The sequence below is a fragment of the Alligator mississippiensis genome, chromosome 1, assembly GCF_030867095.1.
Source record: "Alligator mississippiensis isolate rAllMis1 chromosome 1, rAllMis1, whole genome shotgun sequence".
In the NCBI taxonomy this organism is placed as follows: Eukaryota; Metazoa; Chordata; order Crocodylia; family Alligatoridae; genus Alligator; species Alligator mississippiensis.
The window spans coordinates 257,651,203-257,660,456 of record NC_081824.1 but is presented as its reverse complement, the minus strand read 5'-3'; the positions used below and the strand labels follow the sequence as shown (position 1 = coordinate 257,660,456).

Below are 9,254 nucleotides of genomic sequence, written 5' to 3'. Positions count from 1 at the left end.
GATTACAGTGACAGAGAGAAAAGAAAAGTAGGGCTAGGTTGGCCTGTGCTCAAAGAAGGCATAGACTAGGGCCAGGGGCCCACAGCCTAAGAGGGGCAGGAGCTAGAGAGGGCTAATCAGCCCAACTAGAGTAGGGGGAGGAGTGGAGGGAGGGGAGGCAAAAATCTGGCCCCACCAAGGAATTTTATCCAGCCCACAGCAGGTCCCTCAGTCCTGCCTGGCCCAGGCATAGAGGGCAGCCCAGCCCATGGCACATGTGGCCAGTTTTGCCACCCCTAAGGGCACAGTGGGGTTGAAGTGACATGGTAGCTGGACTTCACTTCTCAGCAGCCCTGGTGGTGCCAGGTCTTTCCTGCTGCTGTGGCTAGAGTCTCTGCAACCACCAGAACCAGCCCTGCTGCCCAGGCATCCTGGCCCATCCACTCCACACCCACCACCAGTCATGCTGGATGGAGCAGGCAGGTGTTATGGGGTTATGGGTGGGTGAGGAGTGGCATCCAGGATTGGCACGGGTTGGCAAGGGCCAGAACTAGAGCCAGGATTGAAGGGCGGTGACAGTACACAGCTGGAGCCTGGAGCACAGCCATGCGGGGATTCCCTGCATGTCCCTGCCATGAAAGGAGATTGTGGCTCTGACCTGGGTCCCTGCCCCACACTGTCCCCACCCCATGATCCCAGCCCTGGCCTCTGCCCACCTGTCCCACTCCCAGATGCTGCTCCCCACCTGCCTATGGTCCCATCCCATCCACCTGGCCGAGCACACCCTGCCCATGGGGTTTCAGGCCAGTCTTCATGGAGACCCTGGCTGCCAGCTCCATCCGGTGCCCCAAGCAGTAGGTGTACGGCAGATGGGCCCAGGCTGCATGGTACCAATTCCGTTTTTCATGTGCCGGGCTAGGTTAGCACCTCCACCCCCAGCTGCAGCAGCTCACCCAAATTCCTGAAGCGGCCCTTCAGTCACCCCTGCTCTCTTATTAGTTATTTTTTCCTAAGCAGGCAACATAAAATATGGTCTCTTACAGTGGACTGAGTAAAGACTGTGGGATGAAGGACTATAGCAGGAAAGATCTTTGCAACAGAAATCTATAGTAGTACTCACTGCTAGCATCACTACATAACCATCTATCCCCAAAGTAATACACGAATTACAAATTGTTCAATCCAATCTACCATTTACGGCCATAATTCCAGGCGAGTTACTCACAAGTTAGAGATTAACATTTTTTTTTCAGAACAAGAACTGGTCAAGTACTACAAAAATGTATACTATGAATTTATCCTTTTTTCATCAAATAATATTTAGCAGATGTTACATAGTTGTCAATCAGCAAAACTATATGCCTGGTTGACTCATTTTGATGAAAAACCTCTCACAAACAATGGTAACACTGAACCAATCATTTAACACATGTTTTTCTCAGCAGTTCATGGTCTGACTGAAATTCTAGCCTTAATCATGTCCCTTGAGTCTTGGCAAGTCACTCTGAATGCTGTTCCTACTGCATATGGCATCTTTGTAATGGCACTCATCCAGGTTTCAGATCTTTTCTCTCAGAGTACCCTATAGTTAGTAGCTCCAGACAGCCCTGCTGTGGCTCAGAGTTCTTTATCAGATTTTATATTTAGTTTCACAACCAGTATTTAAGCTCTTGCCAGCTATTTCCTTGCTTTCATATTCACACACAGCCTCTCCTGTGATCACTCCTCTCTTCTGTTTTCATGACAAATCAGAAATCTTTAAAAGGTCTATTCAGCATAGGGAGTCCCAGCACTTGAGGCTGACAAATAAATGAGGATTCACCGAAGCAGGTGCTTGGGAAGCCTGGGAAAAGAAAAGTCAGGATTGTATCAGAATAAAAAATAAAACAGAGTAGTGCATAAGAGTCTGCTGTAGCAAGAAAAACAGAAGCACAGTTCAGGCATGAAGGTCAACTTGACAAGGCAGAAGACCACCACCAACATGCTTTAAGAACTGGCCAAAAATATGGAGAAGTGCAACTGCCACAGGCTTCTCACCCTATGCGTGGTGTCCTTGCAAATGAGACATCTCTGCAGCAACTCCTAACGTGTGTCTACATCTTGCACATAATGAAACTAAAATGAAGATGTGTACAAACCCCTGCAGACCCAGAGTATGCACCTGGTTTATGAGGCCTGCCCACAGGATTCCCTAGGGTCCTGATTATATTTTGCATTCTAACAGGTTTCCAGGAAGTAGAATAGCTGTGTAAGGCCATCCTTCCCAGAAGAGGGATTAAACTCCAGCTGCAAAGATGGAGCAAAATAAATTAACTGCCAGCCTTGTCATAGCAACCCAATAGGTCAAACGGTGCCTCTTCCCCTGGCAGTGATGGATGCCAAGTATAAATCTACCCCCTTTGGATCACCAGCAGCCTCTACTGTTTTCAGAAAAAGGAATGTCCCATCCCCAGGCAGGCAAAGGATAAGAATTATATCTTGCATAGTTATAGCCTCTCTCCCTAGACCTCTTTGAGGATGCCCTTGTCCAGTCTTAGTATCTAGTTTTGCTCTGTACTGTACAGCTTGCAAATTCCACCCAGCATTTTCAGTGGCCATAAGCAAATACCTTTACATGGTCTGCTAATCTAAGTTCTTAAAAACTGTACCTGAAACCCGGAATACTGGATAGTGAAAGCAATATGGGGGTGGAGAGAAAAAATACTTGGAAAAAGAACACTTTGAATTTAGCAGAAGTGTCTATTTCTTTAAAAAGATACTTTGAAAGAAAGTGAAGTTTCCGAGATCATGCTGGATAAGACCAAAATTAAAGGTTACTTGTGTGACCATAATTTGCCATGGTTCATCCTCCATGGCAGAGGCGTACAGTCTCTAATTACTCAGCCTCAGTCCATGTACAGGACAGATTTCCTGTGCAGGAAAATCAGGGATGTATAATGAAAGGATAGCTGTCTGTAGAAACCCTGCTTTACATGCAGCAGAACTTAAAAGGTGTATACCAAATGAAACGGGGGACCATAAGAAGAAAAAGGAATAGTCTTTGGGTTAAGGCAGTCATCTGCTACTCCAGAGACTGGATTCTATCCAAGCCCTGACCACATTGGCCCCAGGGAGGACTAGGCAGGGCTTGAATAACGTGAAATGAATCAAGTCTGAGACCTTACACCATTTGGGGAAATGCCGTTCACCAAATAAATACCAGTCCTATGGAAAAAAAATATGCAATCATGTAACTAAAGGAGCTTAAAGAAGGTTGCAGAGAAGCATGATAAATACAGCCAATTTTCAGATGTCAACATTTTGCACATGCAAGATGCTTTTTTTTCCTCCCCAGGGGTCAAAGATTAGCTAGGCAACTGCTCACAGATTGGCAGCTGGTAAATCACTGACAGTAGGACTACCCACTGCCAAGCAAGGAGATGATAGAACGTCTTAACTTAACCTACCCCGAAAACCACAAAGTAGTGGAGAGCTATCTGAGTCAGCTCTCAACAATCTAGTTCAGGGACGAGAATCAGCTTTACTGCAAACTGAGAGCTCTGCACATCTCAGTTCCTGCCAAGGAGCAGGGCAAATCAGCTGTCACACAGGTCTAAGCATTGACATGGTAAAACTACTTCCAACACCCAAACCAGCACGTTTTAGGCATAGCCAAGTCTTCACAGGATGGAGCATAAATTGTTATTGATTAACACAGTTTATTTTAGCTCCAAAGGTCTGAGTCAAGACTTAGAGAGTTTAAAGCCAAAAAGGACCATTACTGATCTACTGTGACTTCCTGTGTATCACAGACCATTAATGTGCATCCCTTTACAGGCTGAAGTATTAAAATGCACACTGTCCCAGCAGTTGTTGTTCTGTGAACAGGTTTGCTGTTTCAATACCAGGAATCTGCTGCCTTTTCAATACATTTTATTGTTCTAAATCCTGATGCTTAGTTAAATTAGAGCACGACTAGTTGCATCACTGTACAAACAACACTCTTGATTTTCTTGAGAGGGGAAAGCAGCAAGATGTCACTTGATTTTGTTTAATAGCAAGTTCGCTACACATTGCTTACCTAGATCACTTCATTGCCAGAAAGAGGGACTTGGGGGCATAATATTCTAACAGTCCAGAAAACATAATCATGTTTGCTAAATGAGTAAAAGAAAAGACTCAATTTCATTTAGCTACCCTTTTGCTAACATCTCAAAGCAGCCAAGTTTCTGACCAAGCCTTTGGATACCATCCAATACCTCCTTTTTACTTTTACACATAGAATAGCAACTGGATGTATCTTTGTGTTCATATATTTTTCCAGATCAGTTGCCTCTCCCTTGTGAAAAATTACTGGAAAAAGAGAAAAACGAAAAGCTGTGGTATAGAGAAAAAAATGGAATCTGTCTAGGTTTCTGAAATGAATTTATCAAACTATTTACCAGTTCCATCAGTGAAGCAAAAATGCCCCTTTTTCAAAATCATGTTTTAAATTAGTTCATAAATAGGTTCAAATAAAGAAACAAGGGAAGAAATTGTACACTCCTATATTCCCACTGTTCCACATTGGCACGGTGATTCTGGAAACATTAGATGGCCTGGAGAATTTGTAATAAAACACAGAACTGATAATTGCCTGTATTGGTGGCGGGAAGCCAAAGGCAGCACTAATGGCTGAAAAGACTCATTTGATGGCTGTTAGATGGCCTGTGTGCATGTGTAAGAAGATACAAGACCAGTATTACACTGATGGATGTCCACTCCACAAAATACAGGGAGGGAGGCCACAGACTGTTAAAGTCTAGAATGTGATGACAACAAGCACACAGTAGTCCAGTTAATTGAAATAGGTACACGCACTCTTACCAGGAGTAAAATTTACCATTAAAAATGAACAACTAACAAATAGAATACACCCATGGCTGCCACAACTGAAAATGTTATCACTGAGTCTGTTAAAGACCAGATGCTACTGTGGCTAGAGGTTGTTGTATGGGAGGAAAAGCACAACTTTAAAATAACCAAGAAATTTAAACTTGTTTTGGAACCATGTCCTAATAGCATGTTTACAGATTTGTCCAAGTAACACTTGCTTGTACTATGATCAAACTAAAGAAAAAAATATTGCAAAGATAATTTGAAAGTTAATTTGAAAAAATTAAATAAAGCCTGTGTGAAAGTCTGGAATATGTTTGACTGAACTATAAAAAAAGTCTCTAAAAAAGAGACTGAAAATTAGTTAGCAAATATACAGTCTGTCCTTTTTAAGGTTGTAAGCAATGGTGCATGCAAATTGCTATCAGTGGCTAGTTATTCAGCAGCCTATGTGAAATGAGTGGGTGAGCCTAGTCCAGTTTATAGAGGACAGGTGTCAAACCCAGCATGTACAGCATTAATTGGAAATCTCAGTGTCCATCTTGGTAAAAAAAGCAAAAAATATACTTGGTGGGAAGAGTAAGCTAACCTCAGATCTCAGAGGAGGTCTGTGCAAACTACAGAGGCACATCATCAGGGAAGTGTGGTAGAAGCTTGGACTCATTCCACACACATTACAAGTGGAGAATCTAGTTAGTTTTCCAGAGTAAGTTAATGGAAACCTTCACGAATGGTGGGTTTTCCTTTTTATTTTATTTTCCTTTGTTTGTGTGTGGAATTCTTGAAGGAAGTACTGAGCTGCAAAGTAAATATATCTTACTGGAGGAAAATTAAGATGGTGATTAATGGCCTATATTGTGGGGGAAGCTGACTCAAAAAAGACATGACAGCAAAGCTACAATGACCGATGCATAGCTACAATAGCTGCATAGGAAAAATAAACCTAGAAGACAGATTAAGTGCCCATTCAAACCAAGGTCCTAGGTTAATAAATAAGTAGGTTCAATAAGTTAAAAATGGAAACAGGGTAACCAAAAAACCCATGAGATCGTTCTATTTCAGGACTATGCTAGAGAGCAGACTGTTTGCACAGTTCAGGCCTCATAAGGAATAGAGTTCAGGATACTCTATGAACATCTGCTTAAAATGTATTCCTCAAATGCTTTCCAGAACTAGACACTTAAAACAACAACAACTCAGTTCACTACCTAATTGACAGGCAGACTAGAAATAGAGATTTCATCTCAGATCAAGTACTGCTATAGGAACAGCAGTTATATAGAAATTTCTTTCTTCAAAGCACCATACCAACCATAACTAGTCTCTGCACAAAAAAGGTGTGGATCCCCGAAGTACAGAAGAAACTGATGACAAACTAAGGCGCTCCATAGGAATGCTGCAACTTGTAGGTCCTTATTCCCTATACATGCTCATTCAGTCACTTCAGTCTGCAATAATTAAACCTATGTTGGTAAAATCCAAAAAAGGCAAAAAGAAACTTGACTGATCTCAAGGATGCTGAAGCAGTAATTGTCAAGCAGTTCAAGTTGAACAGTAATTAAGCTAAATGACTTTGGTGCAGAAGCAGCTTGAAATTTCTCAACATTCAATAACAACTCTTGGTGAGGCTTTATTTTATTTTGGACTATTCAAGCATAGCTTCTCTTTCACATGTCACATGATCAGAAAAGCTGGGGGAGGAGAGGTAAGGGCTCCTCCAAAATGTTAAGGTATCTGGACAACTTGCCATCGTTTGCCTGGCCTGCTCACCCATTGATGACAAAATGGTGCAGCAGTGAGTATTTCAATATATTTTTTTACCTAAAAGGTGGCCTCTTTGGGCACATCCCCATGAGCATGAATGTGCGGTTTGCAGCACCTTGAAGCAAACCGTACATGGAGCGTATGCACCTGTTCGCTGCACTGCTAATTAGCAGTGTAGCATGTTTTTCTGACACTGGGAGATCCTGGTGTAAAAAAATGCCACAAAAAAAGGGGTGTGATGTACATGACAGAGGTGTGTACCACCAGAAAGGGAGCCTGGTCGGCCAGAGCCATGCTTTGACTCCAAGCAGCCGAATTGCCAGTGTTGCTGCCCCAGGAGGCCCCTAGGGCCCCAAGTAAGGCTGCTACGGCCAGTACAGGTGCTGGCCCCAGCCTCCCCTACCCCATCTGGGACAATTTGCCTTGCGCCAATCCCACATGCAGGGGCATAAGCAGAGGCAAAAAGCAATGGCACAAATTTGTGCCACTGTTATTTTTGCAACAGTGACAGCACACCCCTGCATGTGGGGAGGTGCCCTTTCTTCTTAATTCATGTATAAAAATTGACCGAAAAAGACAGAAGTTAAATTCTCCAGTCTAATTTAGTACCTAATGTGCTAATTTAAGCAACTGACTCATGGCAATTCCATCCTCTACTGTGACAGGTACACGATCTGGGCCGACCTAAATGTGGCCCGCACACCTGTTCCTGAGAGCAACTGCCCGCCTACTCGCCTGCCATGCCTTGTTGTTAATTAATTAATTGGTGTTAATTAGCGGGAAGCTGCCCTTGTACTGCCTCGCTGCCAGGGGGTGCTATCTGCGGCTCCATTTCCTCCCCTACACCGCAGTCCACACGTCACCAATGGAATAGATGTTCCTAAGTATGCCCTTTTTGTCCTCTCTGAGCCTCTTCAGTTACACCGCCCCCTCTCTGGGGCTCCCCCAATAATGCCCCCTCCTCTGGGGCTTCTCAGCAACTGCCCCCTCTCTGGGGCTCCCCGGTAGTGCCGCCGCCTCTCTGGGGCTCACCATGCCTGCCCTGGGGCTTCTCAGTAACTGCCCCCTTCTCTGGGCTCTTGCCCCCTCTCAGGGTGCTTCTCAATACTGCTGCCCCCTCTCTGGGTCTTCTCTGTCAGGACACCCTCTCTCAGGGCCTTCTCTGTCAAGCCGCCCTCTCTGGGCTCAACATGCCCGCACTGGGTTTCTCAATAAGGCCGTCCCCTCTCTGGGGGTCACCAGGCCCTCACTGGGGCCTCTCAGTAAATGCCCCTTCTATGGGGATTCTCAACTGCCCTTCTCTAGGGCTGGGGTCTATGCACCCCAAACACTGTGCCCTCACTGGCACTGGGGTCCTCTCACTCCTCTGAGTTCCCTATGAAGCCTCCTCCAACCCCTAATAGCCTCTCCCAAACCACCAGTCACAAACAACAACATAAACACAAGCCCTTCGGCTATAACAAAAACAGAAGCCAACTGGCCCAAACATTTGGTCCTACCAGTGACCCTTTAACTCTCAGATGCAGTCCCTGCATCAGGTTTCCCCTCTCTCCCAGGGCAGAGAACTCCTTCCTCTTTGGCAGCTGGCAGGGAACTGCCTCTAGCCCCAGCCCCTAGGGTTTATAAGGGAGCCAGGCCCTGCCCCTTCTAGTCAGCTGACCTTCCCTGGTTGCCCTGGCAACCCACAGGTGGGCTCCTTATTTCCTGCTAGGGCTTCCTCCCTAGCAGTTTTCCCCCTCTTTGGGAGAAGGGCACCTCAGTGCTCTGTGACATCTTCAAATTAAAGTAAGACCGTAGACAGAATAATTTAATAGGTTGGTCAGTACAGTCTTGCAAACATGCAAGAACACATAGCCCCTCCTACTACGTATTTAATGCTTTTGACAATGCCACGCTACTCTAGGAAGAAATTTTATAATAAAAGGCAAATTAAAAGGAATTACTTAAATTTCTAACTACTCAGTATAGCACTGCAAATATGCATGAAGTGTTTGAATTTGCCAACACCAATGATAGGATGTAGAAAAAGTGAATTTCTTCATACCTGAGTTTCACAAATTTCACGGTGCATATATGTTAACAAACTGTACATAAAGCTCAGAGAAGATGAAGTCTTCATTAAGTTTTCAGTTTCCCTGCAGAACAAGTGCTTTCCAGTCTTCATTTCTGCAACCAAAATACACTTCAAGTTATTGCAGTAAGTCAAACTATATTTCACAGACTTGTGTAGTACTCTGCACAATCAATGCATGAAAAGGCTGATTGAGTGACAACCCACAGCTGAAAATCCTTTCCATACTCAAACGAAGATCGTGTAACCACAATCTCTGGGCTGCAACGCTATTAATAGGGACACAGAACAGGACTCTAGGTTTTTTACAGTATTATTTGTTCTCCTGTCCATGATGTCTTTTCTCTTTCTGAATTTCCCAACACTCCTGTGGACCAGTGTGACATACTGCACCCATCCATAGCAATGTTTGGTTATAAATACTATTAGGAGAAGGTAATTTAGGGTTTGGAGGACCAGGTACTAAGATTACACACATCTGGTGAAACTGGCACTCTGAGAAAAGTGCTACATGTTAAAGCCAGCACTCACCTTAAAAACACTTGCCTCATCACTTTGGTACATGTAGTTTAATTTAGACCTAAGG

The 9,254-nt window shown here is 44.2% G+C and overlaps 1 long non-coding RNA gene across 1 annotated transcript; it reads right to left on the bottom strand.

Annotated features, from left to right (window-relative positions):
- Positions 1-1,260: 1,260 nt before the first annotated feature.
- LOC132250128 (uncharacterized) lies at positions 1,261-8,760 on the bottom strand. Its single transcript, XR_009461707.1, has 2 exons — positions 8,642-8,760; positions 1,261-1,822 (listed from the first exon to the last, which is right to left on the bottom strand). It is a non-coding gene; the product is annotated as an uncharacterized LOC132250128 (long non-coding RNA).
- Positions 8,761-9,254: the final 494 nt, after the last annotated feature.